General features: G+C 35.9%; 1 pseudogene; it reads right to left on the reverse strand.

Moving 5' to 3' along the window:
• Positions 1-18,866: 18,866 nt before the first annotated feature.
• Positions 18,867-19,154, reverse strand: LOC144233251 (small ubiquitin-related modifier 2 pseudogene; annotated as a pseudogene).
• Between the last annotated feature and the right edge of the window lie 2,272 nt (positions 19,155-21,426).

The raw sequence follows: 21,426 nt of genomic DNA on the forward strand, positions 1-21,426 counted from the left end.
TTGAAAGTTGACGCTGAAGGGTATAAAAGTCTAGAACATGGAGTGAGGATGGGATAGAATAGGTCTTGGAGGCAGGATAGCAATTATGTTCTGGAAACCAGCAAGGTCAGGGTACCTGCAATGCAGATTTACTTTTCTTCTTATTTTCTACTCCCTCTTCTTCTCTTGAAATCCAAATTGTATCACCTAATCCAAAATATTCTCATATGAAACACAGGAGGCTGATGTAGCTAAATTATTGTAAAATTTAGTCAGTGTGTTGATGAGAATAATCTCTTTAAATTTTTTAAATGCATGTAAAATTATTATGTTAAAATTAGTAAATATTATTTTCATTTTATTGCTAAGTTCAAAGAAGTACCTACCAAGTTCCCATAAGCAGTAAAATTTGGATGATATAGGCCCTAAAACAAAATACTTAAGTGTAGGGGCACCTGGGTGGCTCAGTTGGTTAAGCATCCACCTTCATCTCAGGTCATGATCTCACAGTTTATGAGTTTGAGCCCCCATCAGGCTCTGTGCTGACAGTGCACCCCTCCTCCCCCTCCCTCAAAAATAAGTAAACATTAAAAGTAAGAAAGAGAGATATGGAAACCAACTTGGCAATAAACTACGAAAGAAGAAAGAACGAAAGAAAAAGAAAAAGAAAGAAAGAAAGAAAGAAAGAAAGAAAGAAAGAAAGAAAGAAAGAAAGAAGAAAGAGAGAGAAAGAAAGAGAGAGAGAGAGAAAGAAAGAAAGAAAAGAAAGAAAGAAAGAAAGAAAGAAAGAAAGAAAGAAAGAAAGAAAGAAAGAAAGAAAGAAACTTAAAAAAATATTATCCATGTTGACTACTGAGTTTGGGGGAACATCCCCTTAAAAAAGTGTATGAGAGAAGATTTGGTGGATATACCTGTGGAAGTGCTACCACACTCAGGGTCATGAATATATCCACTGCCCTTTCAAGCTTCTTCATGATTCTGCAATTCCTCAGTTCAGCTCACCTTTCTTTCGGCAACTATAAATCTCCATTCTGTAGTGTTTATTTAGTAGAGCTTTATACAAACCATAATATTTAATATTTACTGGCTTCTTTCACTAGCAAGAGTATTTTGCAAATGAACCATGTGGTTGAGTATAACAATAGTTCATTTATTTTTGTTGCTGAATAGTATCCTTTGTATGTATATGCCACAGTTTCCTTATACATTCTCTCATTGATGTACATTTGGATTATTTCAGCTTGGAGCTATAAAAAATAAAGATTCTATGAGTATTTATTTAAAAAAGAAAAAAGTAAGAGAGAAAGAAACACTTAACTCTAATTCCGGCTCAGCCAAATGGTAAAACTGAGTCTCAGGTGTCTCTCATTGTAAAAGGTTGATAGCATTATTTTTCCTTCGCAGGGTTTTACAAGACCATACATATCGAAGTACAAGATCATATGTAGACATATCTAACACAGTTCATGACACATTGTGCTTGTTCAGCAAATGCCAGTTTCCCTGTCCTCCACTAAATTCCATACTCCAGTTGCTCTCCCATAGGAAGACACACCCGTCACTGCTTCGTCTCTAGTTGAAAAAAAGAGTGGGTCTTCTTGCTTTCTCCCCTAATTTCAGGACTTGTTCCTTTTCTCTGTTTACCCATCCATTCATCCACCCATCCTACTTACTCTTCATCCATTTATTAATTTCCAATTTTCAAACTGCATTACATTCTTTCTTCAGCTTTTTTCTTTTCAGTCTAATTTTAAAGAAGTGTTTATAAAATAATTAAACAGTAAAGTATATGAGCATAAAAAGATTGATTTTCAAAGCTTGAGCTTCTGATTACGACCAGAATATGTAGCTGCTACCACACACTCCCCATGGAAAGCTGGCCCTCCTTGAAAAGTCAGAAGAAATAGTCAACCCACCAATGGCTATTTTCTCCTTTCCAGATTTTGGAAATCTATTCCAACTAAAGTGGGATATCTAATAGGTTGTGCATGTTAGACCAGGAGAGCAGATACCTAAATCTCACTAGCTTAACACAAACAGACATGCTGGGATAAGTATTCAGGTGAAGATAAAAATCTTTCTCTTAGTGGTTATTAAGGGGCCAGGTTCCATCTTGTTTCACCATCCCACAGAGCCAGGTCATAATGGATATCTAGCCAGATAAATAGGAAAAAGCAATCATGGAGGATATACACAACATTTTATAATAGCTTTTGTCTGACAATGAACACATCACATGTTGGCAAGGCATAGTCATACAGACACACCTCGCTACAAGGGAGGTGCCTAGTTACAATCCTATTACTGGAGGAGAAAGCACAATAGAATTCAGTGAACAGTGAGACTTCACTGCCATAGTATATGATACAGAAGCTATATTTCAACTATAGTTTTGTTTACTCTAAAATAACAACTTGCTAGTCTTCTGATACTTAACCCATTTTGCTGAAGAATCCCATAAGGAATAGTAATTTATTCTGGCTGTTCCCCAATGGATATCATGTTATTTGGGAGTGTTGGTGGCATGAGTTGTAGAAGGGGGATGATCTTTCTTAATGTAATGTTAAATAACAGACCCAATTTAGTGCAGCACCAGCAAACTATTCAATTAAAAACACATTATTAAAATAAAAATTAATGTTCTGTTGCTGAACTGCTTGGCTGAATGCACCAATTAAATTTTTTCTTATCTTCCTGACCTCCTCTCCAATCTCTTTGGGAAAGAGAAAAGACATACACACAAACACATACAACTTTCTGACCAAATATATTGAGGTTAATGATGAACTTTGTCCCTGAAATAGTGTAATCTTAAAATTACCTGCAGCATTTGAGACATGGTGTATGGCAAATAAATGTTATTTAAAACAACAACGACCACAAAAAACTCACATAATGCAAATGCCCAGAAGAAATCCTCATGAAGGCACCCAAGCACTGGTGTGGGTTGAGGCTTGTACTCACCACGGCCTGTGGGTCATGTACGCTTTCCACAGTGCCTGACTCCTAAGTCCTTGTCCTTCTGTTTCTGGATCTTTCTTAACCTGTGAGGAGTGCCCATTTGCTCAAGAGGGATGACTAGACGCTCATCCTCAGGCATCCTCAGGTCTTTTGCTGGTCCCAGTGCTTTGTATCCTTCCTAGGGTTGCTGACCCTAATCCACAGAATATGGTCTTGGATCAAGTGGATTGGTTTGTCCACATAGAACATGTGGATGAGCTCCATAATCAGGCCCAAGTCCAGCTACTTGACTGTCTTCTCTATGAAGCCCAGCTGGGAGAACTTCAGGATCATGAAGTCCTCTGAGGGCTGCTTAGTGCAGAGTTCTTCATGAACTCAGGGGGGCTTGGCAATGATGTCATCCGTAAGCTGCACATGCTAAATGATTCTAGACTGCACAGACATCATGAGGAAGTACTAATGAAGGTTCTGTCATCATTTTCTCCTATTTAAATATTTTCTTCTCCACTTTTTGTTTGCAGGATATTTCATATCTAGGGTCTCTTGATACCCCCTTACATAAAAATTTGCTCTACCAATTCCCTTTCACCTCTTGAGAATCATACTGCATAACGTTCATTCACCTTGAAGCAGTTTCTTTCTCCTCAAGATCTATGTGTGGATATAAAAAAATAAGGGATTTTGTGAAGCAACAAGTTTTCCAGTTCGATCCAGCTGACATTTCCCTTCTTCCTTTAATCTTTTATCTTTCATTGAGTTACTCTTTCTCTTCTAATGGAAAATTCTGTCAAGCTTATCAGTAACAGTTTATATTCAGATCAACAGTGATTGTGCCCTCACTAATGCACAGCAGTGAGAATATGCATATGATCACAGCAATTGCGATGAACTTGCAAACCAGCTTTCTCTTTTGTGTGCTTCTGCACGCGCTGATTGATACGTGTTTTGTGAATGCATGAAAGTCAAGTCTCCCTTGTTTTAAAAGAACACTAGGCCCTCCAAAAAAACCAGTGGCCAGGATGGTACATGTTTGAACTGTTTTTAAAATGTGGCAAGTGGAGTCATAACCTCAATTTCTAAATTAATTCCATTTGATATGCTTTGTGATGAGGTAACAGGAGGCGAGAAGCTAGTTATTAATTCTTTTCAAATGGCAGATGTAGACAGCTATCGGGAATGGTCTCCTATCACCCCACCATTTAGGAAATAAAAAGCAGTATATTAAGAAATTCTGTATAGGAAGAGCAATTATATTACACATAAACACAGGTGCATACACAAATATATAAAACATATATACAAACCCAACATATACACACCTGGATACAAAGGCACCTGCATACAAAGACACACTACACATCTATATACTCCAATTAGAAAAATAAAATTGGTAAGAAAACTAGAAGAAGAGGTCTTCATGGGTAATCCTGACTATATTCTGGAGCTGCTTCATGTTTCCAGACTTTTAACATTGGGCAGATGTCTCCTGGGTGGAAATTATCAGTGAAGCCTCAGCTTGGAGAACATAGTTTTTCATTCTAGGAATCTTGTCCATTTGGCAAAGGAGGAACATTCCATTACAGGAAGTTACTGTGCCTGCAGAGGCCAGGAATGCTTCCTGGTCAGCCTCCCTCTCACCACCGGACACCTCTCAGTCCCAAACAAATGTATCCATCATGAACCAGTGTTATTAACATTCAGTTTCTCTATGTGGCCATTTGTTAAGAGTTAAATTATGCGTTTGTCAGGAGGTGGCTCAGTTATTTAACTCAAAAGTGAATTACTATAAATGAAGGCACCTTACTCTTTTACTTGATGAAATTTAAGAAGAAAAACTTCCTATGAAGGCTTTATATATGAAGATTTTATTTTTGAATATGGCTTCTATTAGACTGTGGATAAACAATAACTCTTAAAAAAAAAAAAAGCTGTACGAACAGATTGCTCTCCCAGTGGGAATGAACTCCAAATATCAGGGAGAGGGATGACCTAGAATCTTGAAAAGCTGAAACATTCCCAGGAGGAGGCAACTCTCAGGTATTTTTCTTCTAGTCTTTGCATAGCTTCTCATCCCTGCGAAGTGCACAGTAATGAAATAGGTCAGCATGTGGAGAGATATTAAAGAGGTGTTATCTGCCCTGTGAATCATGTCATTCACTGCTTTATGTTCCCCTAGAAATGGAAGAGAAGCAAGAACTCATTAGAGCAAATCAGGCGCAAATTTATAAGCATGTTTTGACTCTCTTGTGATGGATTCAGCCTGGAGCTCTGCTTTAGGTTGGCAGGATGATAGAGGTCAGGGCTGGGGAATGGCAAAGGGGAATCAGCATGTACCCTCTCTTTTTTATATATCATGTATAATTCACCCATGCTTCAGATGTCTGTCTTTTCATAATACATAATACTGGGTAAGTGTTGTCTGGGATAAAATCCAGACTGAGGTACAGGTACTGCTTTCAAGGATCTGGCAGTCAGGAAGGGACAAGGAGAAATGCTAATGTCTACATTTAATTTGAAGGAATATGTGACTTATGGTTGTATGTATATCTGACTCAGACTCTGACATTTATCCAAGAGCTTACTATATGAGACACTGTGCGTGGATATCTCATTTCATTCTCACAAAGATCCAATGAGATGATGATATACTTGGTTCCATTTTGCAGATAAGGAAGCTGAAGTAATGAGCTCAAGGCCACATGCTTTCTGCATGTAATGTCTCCAAACTTTTACATGTTTTGCACACAGTTGTCAGAGAAACCTTCTTAATACTGCTTTCATCTGGACTTAACTCCTCACTGACTTTCCCCACTCATCCCCACTGCCTATATAATAAAGCTGTGATGGATCTGAGACCCTAGCGTCAGAGCCCTACTTTGCTGCTTTATTGGCCTCTACTCTCACAGGACCCAACAGTTTTTGCCCTCTTCTCTTGCTGTTTCTCCATATAACTTAAACTTTCCAAAGTCTGAGCCTTTGCTCCCACCTTGTGAATGCCTTCATATCTGGGGAATTGGGATCTAGTCTTCCGCCTTCCATAGGAAGGAAAGGTCAGTCAGCATAGCTATGTCTCTGCCCTCGCACCTGCCATTTGTTCAGCTTTTATGTGAGGCTCTCCTTTTCAGACCTCTGAACCTGCCCCACAAGCCATCTTCCCAAATTGGCTGCTTATGTTAGTTTTTTAGGGGTGCCATAATGAAGTGCTACAAACTGAGTGGCTTAGACAACAGCAATATACTGTCTTACAGATCTGGAGGCCAGAAGTATGAGGTCAAGGTGTCAGCAGGGTGGTCTCCTTATAATGACTGTGTGGAAGAGGCTGTTCCTTGTCTCTTCCTAGCTTCTGGCAGTATGCTGGAATTCTTTGGCTTTCCTTGGCTTATAGAAGCATCACCTCAATCACTGCCTTCATCTTCACATGATGATACCCTGGTGTGTACGTGTGAATCAAATTCCCCCCTTTTCAAGGATACCTGTTTAGGAGTGCTGAAAACACTGACTCCATCTTTGACCCTCCATCTTACTCATGCCAAAGAAATGACCTCCCTCGTGGCTACCTGTTCCAGGCCCCCAGGAGGTTAATGTATGCCCTGACCTGAATGTGGGAAGGCTTGTTCTGCTCTTCATTGAAGTGACACATGGTAGCCTCCACTTTAGATGACTCGTAAAGATCCTCTGTCTCACAGTTGGTGCCACTTTGAATAACTACCCTTTGACCTCACTGTCATGCCCTTCATTTTATTAAGGTTTGGGCAGGGCAGAGAATGTCGGCAGAAAGGAAGTACACAGCTACCATGGATGGTCCTCTGCCCGATTCTCCGGGTCAGTAAGTTAACCCTGAATAAAACTCTGCAAACAGTGTAGAGTGGCTTGTGTTGTTTTCCTACCTCAAAGTGCCTTCTTAGTAGAATATACTTTACTGTCCCTCCTCCACCATCTTAACTTGTCATGTTGGATTAGGGTTCACCCTGTTGACTTCATCTTAACTAAATATGTCTTCAATGACCCTATTCACAAATAAGGTTACATTTAAAGTACTAGGAGTAACAACTTCCATTTTGGGGGACACATTTCCACTCATGTCACTGCCTCTTTATCTGTGCAGTGATCTGTTATGACTCCCTCTGATTTACTTTGAAACCACTTAGTTCTACATTTTTATACTTTTGTTACTGTGGGCAACATCTGGTAACCTTGAATCATGGTAGGCATTTGGGAGATGAAACAGTTAGAACAGATCCTAGGGTGAGTCAAGTCTCTTAGCCCACACCCAAGCAACTGCTTCACAGCTCAGGGCTCAGGTTGAAAACAGAGAACTTCCAAGTCACAATTATTGAGAAAGGAGTACTTTGCAAAATTCTTTGTTCATGTTTGTTTTTTTGCATCTTAATTATGAACTTGATGTATTGGCCTCTATGACTGTCTGCAGAGTTACAGCCTAATCATATAAGATGAAGTATGGCTGAATAGTAGAGCTGGAACCAAGGAAAATGTCATTAAATCCTTCCATATGTCATCAAGACAGTTTTTTGGATCAAATTAGATGGATTAAATGTTTCCTTCCTGCATCTGGAACAAAAGTGCAAAATATAGCTTATCAGTGTCTCTTTGAGTTACCATGTAATTCTACAAACACAACAGTTTACCCCTGTAACCCAACAAAGGGCATTCACAATAACATTAGGACTTTGTAGGGACTACAAATTTGGCCTGTTAAACCAATGAGATATTTTTAGCTTTTGGTGGATGTCACTGTGACTGTGTTTAAGAATCGCTTTGTCCTTTTACATTTCAAACCAGTTTTAAAGGTTAAGTGGAGAAAACCTATTTTTGAGCCAAGGTTCAGAAAACTTTTTAAAAGATTGTTTTGAGGTTTTGTAGCTAAGTTGTACAAATCTGCTCTGATTCCTAACCCAAAGGAAGTTCTTCCAGTATTTACTGTTAATTAAAAAGAAATAATATTTTAAAATGCCAAAGGAATAAAAACTAGAGGAGAGAATGAGAGTTTTGTCTTTGGAGTATGTACATTAAGATTATAAAGTAAAAGTCAAAAGTTTGTAGGTAATTGGTAGAGAATGAGAACTAAATAGATTTTTAACTACTTTTTAAATTCTAACCTTTTGTATTTTATTTCCCTGCTCTGTTATTTGCTATGAAACTATTGAAAATATTTGAACTTTTAGGAGCGCTGGCTCAAGCCAATCCCCCATTCACCTGTAGAAAGTCACTGAAACTGTTGGTCAAAATACTAAGGGCCAACTAATTTGTTTTGAACATAATATACAAAGTCAAGGTTATATTTTGAAATACCAGTGTCTTTGATTTAGACTGTATTAATACCATTTATTCCCATGAGTGCCAATTGTTTTAATCAGAGCTGCCCAATACTTTATTTAATTTAGCTGAAGTTGGTCTACAGAGCAGTTTGGGAGATTTTGACATTTGCTGTCAGAGATTTAAGGTGTCACTATGACAGGGACATAAAAAGTTGGCAACACAGACAGAAATAGGCAGTGGCTTTTAAGCGTTTGTGTCAAAAGAAACCAAGCTAATAATATTGGAAAATAATGGGTATGAGAAGAGGATTAGGAGAAAGGAGCTCATAGCATAAGTAGATAAGGACACCATGAAAAATGTCAAAGGGCAGAGGGAACTTCCACAGAACAAGACAGGACAGAAGTCTTAGAGGAATGCAAAATGAGAGAGTGTGAGGCTTTATGGAAAAAATCATTGAGATTATTATAATTTAAAAAGTTTTCATACAGTCAATTAATAATGAAAAGATTTAAGGACTGTTTACAATTATAGAAAAGCAAATATGTAGTTGGGTTTTTTGTTTTGTTTTGTTTTTTTGTTTGTTGTTTTTTGTATCCAAATGAATACAATGTACTACATTCCTCCCAAGAGGCAAAGGGCTCTTCAGAATATAGACAGGCTGCTCAGCAGTAATTTAAAACTTTTCAATTGCTGAAGAAAGGGGAGAAAACAAGGAAAAATTCAGAATTGGTAAAATGCCAAGAGGAAGATGAAGATAAGGAGGTAAAAATTTCCCAAAAGCATGTCTCAGTCAGGGAAAAAAGTCATGTCCTTTCAACAACTTTTCATGAGTTTTTAATATAACTCATGATTCAAAAATAATTGTTAAACGTTCTTTGGGGAAGGCTTTGTGTCTTTCCTTTCAAATTTTATTACTTTGTATTATATTTTGTACTGAATATTTAAAAAGTCAAGTTTTTAAACATTGATTTTCCTTAGATTTCTCACCTGTAAATGTAGGTAATACATCTATACCTCTTTGTGTTGACTAAATGGATTGTTCACTTAAAAGAAGCCTCAACGCAATAAATTCTCATTGAGGAATAGGAATAGCTATTGCTATCCATAACAAGGAACCAATTTTTGTGTAAATTAAATGAACAAAAAGTATTGCCACCTTCATCTAAATCTAATGCATTTGTGTGTGTGTATGTGTTGGCATCATTTGGGTTTGGATTTGGGAGGATGTAGTAAAGACACTTTAGGCCTGTACTTTAAAATTTTCATGCAGTATCTTATCTAAAAATGATTTTCTGTCACCTTTTGTGTATTTTAAAGGCTGTTTTAGAATGCACTTTATATGAAAGTTAGTTTGAAAAGGCCTCTGTATGAATATCATACTAAGAGAAATGTAAGGCAATATATACACAAGCACACACATAGACACACACCAGAAATTAGTAAAATATCTTACCAGTAACCAGTGTCTTTTTACCTTCAAATATGTTTTAAATCGATTTTTAAAACAACTATTTGAACAGTGAGAAAAATCCACTTTTTCAACTGGCAAAGGCAGTCATGTTTGTTGTGCCAAAAGAGTTTGAAATAGAATTTTTGATTCTGAGTTTCTCTAGGATAAGGATTAGGGGTTACTCATCTAGAATATTCCCTGGCTCATAGTTGGTACTAAATACATTTAGCAATCAATGAATCAGTCATTCAGTACACGAATGGAAGAATTAAAAGCAAAAAGTTAGAAAGGAAGAGAAGTATCCTAACTTTCCCACCAATTGTTTTTCTTTTTACTACTTTGACAGGGAGATCTTGGGGTGATGTATTTTTAGAATGCTGAGAAACTGTTTCTTAAGCAAGAAACATGTCACACTGAAGACTACAGTGATAGGTGGCAGCTTCGAAATCTGGTGTACTTTGATACCTTGAATCAAAGGGTACTGAAAAGCAAATCCAAGCCCACACTCACAGATCAAATCAAAAGGCTGTAAGAGGACTTAACAAAGAGAAAACACACACTTAATTATTTAAAAAAAAAACACATTAGACTATATATTAAAAACATAGACTACATATGTAAACCTTAGAATATAATCCCCAAAATAGCAGTGACATTCTTCATCCTTCTGATCTTGGTACCTATCATGTGTGTATTTTTTTTACTTCAGTTTTTGTTGAATAACCAAATCAATTAATTAATGATAGTGCAAAAGGTTAAGGAGTTAGGAATATAAACTGATATAAAAAAGGATTGATATAAGCATATTTTAGACTCTGCACAGAAATTAAAGGTGCTGGATGGATATGAAGGAAGAGTGAAAAGGTTACAGATTCTGAGGGAAAGTGAGCAGCATGGGGTGTGCAAAGGGGTCTTTAGCTAAAGGTTTGGCCATATTGAGGCTTACTGTGTCTAACCAAAAAGTGTTTAAGCAATTTGGGAGAAAGGGAAAATTTAAAAATCACAACGAAAGCAAGTTATGTATTATGTTCCTCTGCAGACCTCATAAAAGAGCAATTTACTCTAGCATGTTCTCTAAATGTTTGCAAGAGAGAATGTTTTATGGGCAGACAGATTTTAGATTCTTTCCCATCTCTGAATCTTAACTAATTCACTTAAAAAACAAGATAGCTTTGTGTACTTGGCAAACTAAAAAGGCTTTTCTGCAGAGGGGGTCTTTTGATGGGAAGATTTGAGTTCTGGGTTGGTCATTCTTAAAATTAACATAACTAAAAAAGCCAGTAAAAAAAGCAATTAGAATTCAAGTAAAGGCAAGACTAGTCAGAGCTCCATTTCTCCACACTTAGGCTTCACTCACTAGACATGGCTCGGTGACAGTAGGACAGACTGGCAAGTGATGACAGTTATCATATTGTGGTTAAGAAATTGGGGGATACTGAATGGTCAAAACTGTTACCATGGGTGTTGTACAATTATGATTGGTGCTTATGTGATGATGCAATATGTACAACGTGTGCACTGTAACAGCCCCATCCCTTACCCCATAAAAACCCTGCTTGCTATTGTTTGGGGCTTCACTTTGCTGCCGCTGTGCTGGTAGATGGGTGAGCCCCTGCTCAAGCTTGTAATAAAGACCCTTATGTACTTGCAAAAAAATAAAAAATAAACAAAAAATAAACTGGGGCTGACTCCTTCCACGATGAAGTTTTCCCCTCAAGTGTACAGCTTCATAGTTAGTAGATGATATCTTCATTAGTATATGTCATAAGAATAAAAACCAATAAAGATGTAGGGCTTAAAAGGATATCGGACTCTGGGGCGCCTGGGTGGCTTAGTCGGTTAAGCGTCCGACTTTCGCTTAGGTCATGATCTCACGGTTCGTGGGTTCGAGCCCCGCGTTGGGCTCTGTGCTGACAGCCAGCTCAGAGCCTGGAGCCTGTTTCAGAGTCTGTATCTCCCTCTCTCTGACCCTCCCCTGCTCACGCTGTCTCTCTCTCTCTCTCTCTCTCTCCTAGAAATAAATAAAAATATTTAAAAAAAAAAAGGATATCGGACTCATACTTTTGTTTTGCAGCTACGCATAATTAGGATAAATGTCTTTATCAAGGTCACAAAGGAAGTCCAGGATAGAAATGTGAATAAAGTTCAGGAGTCCTGATTTCTTTATGTAGCACATTTTCATTATATTATATACTTTTTTATAAAAAGTTGTTATGTGGATGATAAAGAGAAGGATTTAGTTGAGGTAAGTCCTAAAATAGCCTTAAAGAGGCCATTTATTGGAAATTTTAATTTCATGAAACAGGCTTGAGCATCACTGTATTTCCAATGAGTTGCACAGAATCTGGCACTTGGTAGGTTGTCACCATATGTATTTTGAGGTGTAATTTATATACAATAATTTGTACAGATCGGAGCTTTTGTTTAATGAATTTTAGCAACTTTATGCACCCATGTACAGAATATAACCATGTACATGTACCTATGTACAGAATACAGATATTCTATATATGAGTCCTTTGTCAGATATATGCATTATGAAAACGTTTTCTCAGTCTGTATCTTGCCTACACTTTTTCTTAATAATGTCATCTACACTACCCCAGAAAGTTCCCTCTTGTCATTTTATGGTCAATCTCTCCTTCATTCTCTCCACCCACGGAAGTGATCACTCTCATTTCTATCACCATAGATTAGGTTTACCTATTCTTGGAAGTAATATAAACTATTCTAAATCCTTATTTTTGTGGCTGGATTTTCACTCCTCATAATGTTTTTGAAATTTATTTATGTTGTTGCCTATATCAGTAATTTCTTCTTTTATATTATATAGTAGCATTTATTGCATGACTGTAACACATTTTGTTTATTCATTCTCCTGTTCATTGGTATTTGTTTTAAGTGTGAATATGGAAGTTGCCATGAACATTCTTTTACATTTTTTGTACATTTTGAATATATTTTTATGTAGTTGTTGCCATTTGTATTTCTTATTTGTGAAGTATGTATTGAAGTCATTAACCATTTTGTAATTGAGTTTACCTTTTTATTATTTGTCCTTTTATTATTGCATTATAGGATTTCTCCAGTATTCTGGATATAAGTTCTTTGGCAAATGGATATAATACTTTTTTTAATGTTTATTTATTTATTCATTCTGAGAGAGATAAAGAGAGACTGTAAGCTGAGGGGAAGGGCAGAGGTAGAGAGAGAGAATCCTAAGCAGGCTACACTCTCAGAACAGAGCCTGACACATGGCTTGATCTCATGACTGTGAGATCATGACCTGAGCCACAATCAAGAGTCGAACACTTAATTGACTAAGCCATCCAAGTGCTTATGAAAATTTTCTTGCAGCTTATTTTTTGACTCTTTCTTAATGTTTATTTTAATGAGATATAAATTTTAATTTTGATGAAGTTCAGTTGATCATATGTTTTCTTTTAGAGTTACTGATTTTGTGCCCTTTTGAAATCATCTTGGCCTACTCCCAAGGTTACAAAGATATTATTCTTATTTTTCTTCTATGCTTTATGAATTTCAGCCTATAATTCATCTCAAATTAATATTTTATTTATGGAGAATAAGACTTGAGTTGTCCCAGCACCATTTGTTAAAAAGACTTTTCTTTCCTCCATTGAATGAACATGGTACCTTATCTGAGATCAATTGACTTTATATGTGTGGGACTATTTCTGGACTTTATTATTTTCCAATGATCTTTATGTTAATTCTTTAAGTCAATTATTACACTCTGCTGCTTACTATAGCTTTGTAATAAATCTTGGAAGTAGATAGTGTTAAATCCTTTAACTTTATTTAAAAGATTGTTTTCACTATTCTAAATCCTTATTTCAATCTAAATTTTAACATTAGCATGTCAATTATCTTCAAAATAGCCTGTTGGAAATCTGATAGGTATTAGATTAAATTAGATAGAAAAAATGTCCTTAATATATTAAGTTTTGTCACTGAACATAGGCATAGCTTTTTGTTTATTTGAGACTTAAATTTCTCAACAATGTTTTATAGTTTCATTGTGGAGATCTTGCATATTTTTCAGCAGATTATTTATATATGCAGTACTTTTAATGATATAAACTTTTACTTTTTTCTAATATTTTTGCTTGTATATGGAAACACTTTTGATTTTTTGTCAATTTGACTTCTATAGTTTCACTGAATTTACTTAGTTCTAGCCTTTTTATAGATTCTATGAAGGTTTTCTACGTATATAATTATTTTGCTTGCAAATAACACTATTTAAATTCTTTTAGATTGTTAAGCTTATATTTATTTTCCTGCCCCATTGTACAGAAGGGAAACTCTAGGAAAATATAAAATAGATATGATTAGAGAGGACATTCTTCTTTGAGAGAGTAGTCGGAAAGCTGTCTTTCTACATTTATTGAGATGATTACATGTTGTGGTGGTTGTTTTGCTTTATCCTGTTAGTATGGTGAAATGTATTAATTTATTTTTTTAAATGTTGAACCACATGTGCATACCTGAGATAAAATCCATCTGTTCACGATGTATCATTGTGTGTGTATGTGTGTGTGTGTGTGTGTGTGTGTTTGTACTCAGATTTTGTTTTTTAAGATTTTACATCTGTGATCATATTAAATCTTTGTCTATACTTTTTTTCTTATATTTGTCAAGTTTTGGTGTAGAGTATATTAATTTGTTTATTTATTTTTTTTTTAAATATTTTTATTTATTTCTAGGAGAGAGAGAGAGACAGCGTGAGCAGGGGAGGGTCAGAGAGAGAGGGAGATACAGACTCTGAAATAGGCTCCAGGCTCTGAGCAGGCAGTCAGCACAGAGCCCGACGCGGGGCTCGAACCCACAAACCGCGAGATCATGACCCAAGCGAAAGTCGGACGCTTAACCGACTAAGCCACCCAGGCGCCCCTAGAGTATATTAATTTAATAGTGTTTCTCCTTCAGTAATTGAAATAACTTATGTAGAATTGTCATACCTTACTTAAATACTTGATAAAATTTCAGTAATGTTATTTAAGACTGTATTAGCTTTGTATGAAAGTTTTAATTATGAACTCAATTTATTTTGTAGTCATGAGGCTATTTAGATTTCCAATTTCTTATTACATCAGTTGAGATAAGTGTGTTGTTCAAGGAATGTGCCCATTTTATGTAACCTGTAAAATTTATTGGCATATAGGGTTTTTTAAATAATTTTATTTGTACAGTATCTAGTAATGTCCCTTTTCATTCTTGGTGTTATTTGTATTTTCTCTATTTTCTTGATAAATCTTTGTTAGAAATTTGTCAAGCTTATTAATCTTTTTAATGATTAAACTTTCAACATTTTGTTTACATGTTGTTTGTTTTGTATTTTGTTGCTTTCTTTTTTTGTTTTCATTATTTTGTCTATTTACTTTGGGCTTAATTTGCTCTGTTTTGTCTAGCTTCTAAAGTCGAAGTTCTGGAGGGTGCCTGGGTGGCTCAGTCATGTATGCATCCGACTCTTGATTTGGCTCAGGTCATGACCTCACAGTTTGTGGATTAGAGCTCCATGTTGGGCTCTGTACTGATGGTGTGGAGCCTGCCTGGGAGGCTCTCTCTCCCTTTCTCTCTGCCCCTCCTCTGCTCTCTCCCTTTCTATCTCAAAAAAAGAAATAAACCAAAAAAAATTAAAAAATTAAAAAGAAGTTTTGGTTACTTATTTTAAGTTATTCCTCTTTTCTACTATAAACATTTAAACTATAAATATTCCCCTAGTGCAGTTTTAGCCTGAATCACACATATTTTTATATACTGTGTTTTTATTGTAACTTATTTTGTAGTCTTTTGTAATTTTCTTTTTGATTTCTTCTTTGACCTATAGGTTATTTAGAAATTTGTTCTGAAATCCCCAACATTTTAGGATTTTCTATATAGCTTTTTCAAAGTAATTTCTAATTTGATACCATTATACCCAGAGCATAGATTCCATATGATTTTAATTGTTTAGCATGTTTGAGACTTTTTTATAGGTAGTAGGTAGTCTATTTTGTTGGATAATTCATGTATATGTGCAAAGACTGTGTACAGCTATTGGGAGAGACCTATGTATATACAGTTGTTGCGTGATGGTTATATAAAAATCTCCGACCACAAAGGTGGACTTGTGTATTGCATATAGTCTGTCAAGTTTTGCTTCATGTATTTTGAAATCTTGTTATTCGGTACATGCACTTTTGGAATTGTTATGACTTCTAGATGAATCAACCCTTTTATAATTATGAAATGTTTATTTCTCCAGTAGTATTCTTTCCATTGAAATTACCTTAGTCTGAAATTAAGATGGCCAGCCAGTTTCTTAATCTTAGTGTTTAAATAGTCTCTTTAACACAACAAATCTTAATCATAAAGTTAAAATGTCTCAATCTTAGTGTTTCAGTGGTATTATTTTTACACATATACTTTCAATTTCTCAGCCTTTACACATAAAATGTATAGAATTATATCTTTTTAATATAATCTTATTATCTATGACTTTTACATGGAGTGTTTTATTAACTTTTAATGTATAATTATTAATAAAGTTTTGTTTTAATCTCCCATCTTTATATTTGGTTTTATTTATCTCATTTATTAAACATTTCTCTGTTTTTCTTTCTTGCTATCTTTGAGGCATATCACATTATTTTTGTATTTCATTTTTACTCCATTTTAGTATTTAGATTTATATCATTGTGTTGTCATTTTATAGTTTATATAGAGTAGTGATGTCTAAGATAACTTAAATGATGGGTATCTTCTATATCTGTTCAATTGAATATGGTGGCCAGTACAGATATGTAGTTACTTAGCACTTAAAATATGGCTAGTGTAACTTTAGGGGCTGAGTTTTAATTTTATTCCATTTTTATTAATTTCTACCTAAATTTAAATATCAACATGTAGTTACTGACTACCCTTTTGGGCAAGATACATTTAGAGTTTATAATATGAATCTTAGATTCATTAGAGTGTACACTCAAATAATGTTATGCCATATCACAATAAGTTTAGTGGGTTTTTTTTTTTTTTGCTATCTTCTTGACCTTTATTCAGTTGATTTCATATATTTTAGTTCTACACTACATATGCTAAAAATCCCTGAAGACAATCGATATATCATTATTACTTTTCTGGTTTTTTTAAGTTAACTTATTTATTTTGAGAAAGAGAGAGAGAGAGTGGGCAAGGGGCAGAGAGGGAGGGAGAAAGAATCCCAAGCAAGTCATCCTGGAACCTAAGGCAGGGCTTGAACCAAGAGACCATGACATAAGCAAAAATCAAAAGTCTAACAATTAACCAACTGAACCCCCAGGTGCCCCTATTATTACTTTTCTTTTAAATGCTTTGCAATTTTTTAAAAATATACATAGATTGAAATACAGATAGAGACTGAAAGGTCTTTTATATTTTCCAAAATATTTACTATATTTCATGCCTCTCATTCATTCTTGCAGATCTGGGGTTCTATTTGATAGCATTTCTCTTCAGCTGAAGAATTGTATTTAGCATGTCTTGTAGGACAGGGCTGCTGAGGGAAATTCCTTAAGGTTTTTTCTCTGAAATGACTTTATTTGCCCTCATTTTTTAAGGAAGAGATAGATCTATATATGAGACTCTTAGGTTGACTTTTGGGTTTTCTACTTTATATTATTGCCTTGTCCACTAAAATAATGTCCAGTTATTTTTAGTGGAAAATCAACCATCATGCGTATTGTTCCATTGAAGATGATGAGTCTATGTTTTACTGACTGCTTTTAAATTATTAAAATTTGTTTTCAGCAATTTAACTATGAAGGGCTTAGGTGTGTTTTGCTTTGGAGTACTCTGCCTGGGGTCAACTGAGTATCATTCTGTGCTATATTTCTTTAAATATTTTTTTCCTACCCTATTCTATATCTTCTTTTTACACACTCATGGTGGGTTTGATATTGTCCTTCAGGTCTCAAACACTTCTTTACTTTTTAAAAATTACTTATTTATTTACTATATAAGTATGATTATTTTTTAGCTAATATATATATACGTATATATATATTATATATACGTTTATATATTATATATATATAGCTATAATTTGGATTTCTTCTATTGGCTTGTTTTGTTTTGTTTGTTTTAAACAAGAAATTTATTTAAACAACAAGATGCTTGACTTGAATGGAAAACTATCTAGGATTAATTTCTGTTAGAGTAATTTATTTCTTGTTAGACAGATTGCCCCGCATGTTACAGCTATGTACAAAATGTTTAAAATTGTCCTTGGTTTTATAGTGATCAATGAAAAACATTAAAATTCTCCAATCAAATGGAATATGCAAGGGTTTTTATATTGTTCTTTTGTTTGGTTTTAAGAGGAAAAATAACTTACTGGCACATAAAAATAAGAGCTGAATGAACATGCCATGGATGGAGAAAGGGGGTATTTTCAAAAAACCAGTATTTTTTTCTATCTCATCACAATTTGGTGTTTATGAAAATATATCATTGGCCATTTAGTTAAAAATGCAATATGCCTGGGGCGCCTGGGTGGCTTAGTCGGTTAAGCGTCCGACTCTCGCTTAGGTCATGATCTCGCGTTTGTGGGTTCGAGCCCCGCGTGGGGCTCTGTGCTGACTGCCAGCTCAGAGCCTGGAGCCTGTTGCAGTCTGCGACTCCCTCTCTCTCTGACCCTCCCCTGCTCACTCTGTCTCTCTCTCTCTCTCCTAGAAATAAATAAAACATTTTAAAAAAATGCAATATGCTTATGTAAATATATACAAGTTACTTTATGTGCAGTAAAGGAATGGGGAAAGGGAAAATGAAAGAATAGAGAAAACTATACTATAGTAGTCATGATGTGGTAGAAACAAAGTGCGGTTTTCTTTGTTTTTTTTTTTCTTTTTGTCTTTAATTTTTAAAAATGTTTTAATTTAGTTTTGTGAGAGAAACAGAACAAGTGGGAGATGGGCAGAGAGAGAGAGAGGGAAACACAGAAAAGGAAGCAGGCTCTAGACTTTGCGCTGTCACCACACAGCCTGACATGGGGCTTGAACTCATGAGCTATGAGATTATTACCTGAGTTGAAGTCGGATGCTCAACCGACTGAGCCACTCAGGTGCCCCAAAACTGCAGATTTCTAATTGAGGTTGTCCTCTTGGTCAGGAGGAACAGAGTTCTGGAGTAAAGTAGCAGGTTCCCTTTTTTCATAAACACTTCATGTCCACAACTGGAACACATCAATTACATCTTCATCCTCCATCTCCAACTGTGCAGGAGTGTCTGTTTCATTGATTGGCTGCTCATCCCTTTGGCATCTGATCAGCCTCATTGGCAAACCTCATTGACAAGCGTATTGTTCACAACAGGCTTTCATTAGTTTACAAAATGCACCGTGCCTCTTAATCTTAAATGGCACCACAGAGCCATCCTGACCCACCAACTTCAAATGAACATGATCATTGTTCTCACTCTTGACTCTTTCCATGGTCCTTTCCTCTGTCATGGTGTGTGCCACATTCTTCCTGGTTGCTGACTCACAGGGGTACCAAGCTGTCACTTGAATGTGCGCACACAAGCAGCACCAGGAGCGCTGTTGACCTGGCTTCAAGGATACTTACTCTTTTCAGATACCGGTCTGTTGTTACATTCATCTAATAAATGCTTCATCTATGATACTGCATTTTTTATGGAGTGTTCAATAGATTTTTACTTAATTATGTTTCTGCTAAAATCCCCCATCTCTTTACTCATATTGGTCACTTTTTCTACTTGCTCTTTTAGATTTTTTAGTATACATATTTTATTTAAAATCTCTGATAATTTTGGGGTGTCTGGGTGGCTCAGTCAGTTAAGTGTCCAACTTGGGCTCAGGTCATGATCTTACTTACCGTTAGTGAATTCAAGTCCCATGTGGAGCTCTGTCCTGACATTTCAGAGCCTGGAGTCTGCTTTGGATTTTGTGTCTCCCTCTCTCTCTGCTCCTCCCTCCCTCTCTCTCTCTCTCTCTCAAAACTAAATAAATATTAAAAAAAATAAATCACTGATAATTTCAACATTTGGGCCATCTCTAGGTCTTCTTTTCTCCATGCATTCTCTTTTCGCCATGATTTACACATCTTGTCATGTAAATTTTATGGCAGTAAGGATATTTTATGTAAGGAAACAATAAAAATGGGTATAAATTGTATCCGTTTCTAGAAAAAAATTTATACTTGAGAGCTAAATAAATCTGGTCTCTAGTTTAGATGTGTTTGGTCTTTGTTGCAGCTTTAGTTTGACCACAGGCTTTAAATGTTTGAAAGTGGAATTAAACTGAAACTCTGCAGACTTGGGGTTGAGCACTAGTGATATCCATAGATCTCAATGCCTCTCTGCCCAAGTGCTAGCTTTTTAAAACATGAAGATCTCTGCTTTTACAGCACTTTCAGCTCTTCGTGTTTCTAGGGAGCTTTCTTTGCTCTCCTCCAGGCCTACTAAGACTTTGTATGCAAGAAGACAGGAAGATCTTTCTCCCCACAGAATGCCTCAGAGAAGTCCCTCTCAGAACACTGTCTGTCTCCAACTCTTAGAAGCTAAAATATGGAGTTGAAATTCATCCTCCTCAGCTCTCCTCTGCTGCCTTCATGCCTGTGGAGAACTGTCTGTCCCCTGAACAGTCAGTAAAGTCCTAGGCAGTAGAATTAGTGAGTGAGTGCAGATTTACTCTACAACTACACCGGAGTCCTAGAAGTCAAAGCTTTCTTGGCAGCCCACATACAGGCCTTAAAATTTTGTTAAAGTGGAGCACCTGGCTGGCTTAGTTAGTGGAGCATGCAGCTCTTGATCTCAGGGTCATGAATTGAACCCCAAGTTGGGTGTAGAGATTGCTTACATAAATAAACTTCAAAAAATCTAATTTTGCTTTCTTGTTATTATTGTTAAGGAGTCTGTTGATTTCCTGTCTATAGGGAATTTTTTTCTTTTCCTTCCAGTCAGCCAGGGAGGAGAATAGATTTGTATGTCATTTTCTTTCAAGGGTGACTGGGTGGCTCAGTTGATTGATTAACTCTTGATTTCGGCTCAGGTCATGATCTCTCCATTGGTTGTGGAATTGAGCCCCACGATGGGCTCTGCACTAAGTGTGGAGCCTGTTTGGGATTCTCTTTCTTTGCCCCCTTCCCTGCTCACTCACACTCTCTCTCTCTCTCAAATTAGAAAAAATAATTACAAAATAAACATTCTTTCAATGTCACTTTTCTTAGGAGTTCAGGAAAACTACTTTTGTACCTCACGTGATTTGTGATTCTTGTTTTGGTGAGGGTCACACTCTCCTACAACTTCCTAGTTCATAATCCAAGACGGAACCATTATTCAACACATTTGCTGATGGAACAAAGAGAAGCAGAAGAGCTGGCTCTCCTATGTTTTCAAATTCTAGATTTGTACCTAATTTGCTCCTTTCTATATCCTTATGCAAGGTTTTAGAAAAAATTTTAACCATGTCTGTTTCCTCACATGTAAAAAGGGAATAGTAATAAGACCCAGTTTCTAATTTTTGAGAGGATTAAATGAGTTATGTATAAAACACTTAAAATGATGCCTGAAACAGTAAAAATTATATGAATGCCGGTGTTTATTTTTTATTTGGAATAGAGTTTTCTTCAGAAAGCATAGAATGTGATTGAAAATCTCAGCAAGATAGAAAAAGAATCAAGATTCCCCCCCCACACTTTGTAGAAGAAGGAATTAAAAACTACTACCAATTATTAAAACAAAAGATATCTCCATGAATAGAG

The sequence above is a fragment of the Crocuta crocuta genome, unplaced genomic scaffold (assembly GCF_008692635.1).
Source record: "Crocuta crocuta isolate KB4526 unplaced genomic scaffold, BGI_CrCroc_1.0 scaffold215, whole genome shotgun sequence".
Classification (NCBI taxonomy): Eukaryota; Metazoa; Chordata; class Mammalia; order Carnivora; family Hyaenidae; genus Crocuta; species Crocuta crocuta.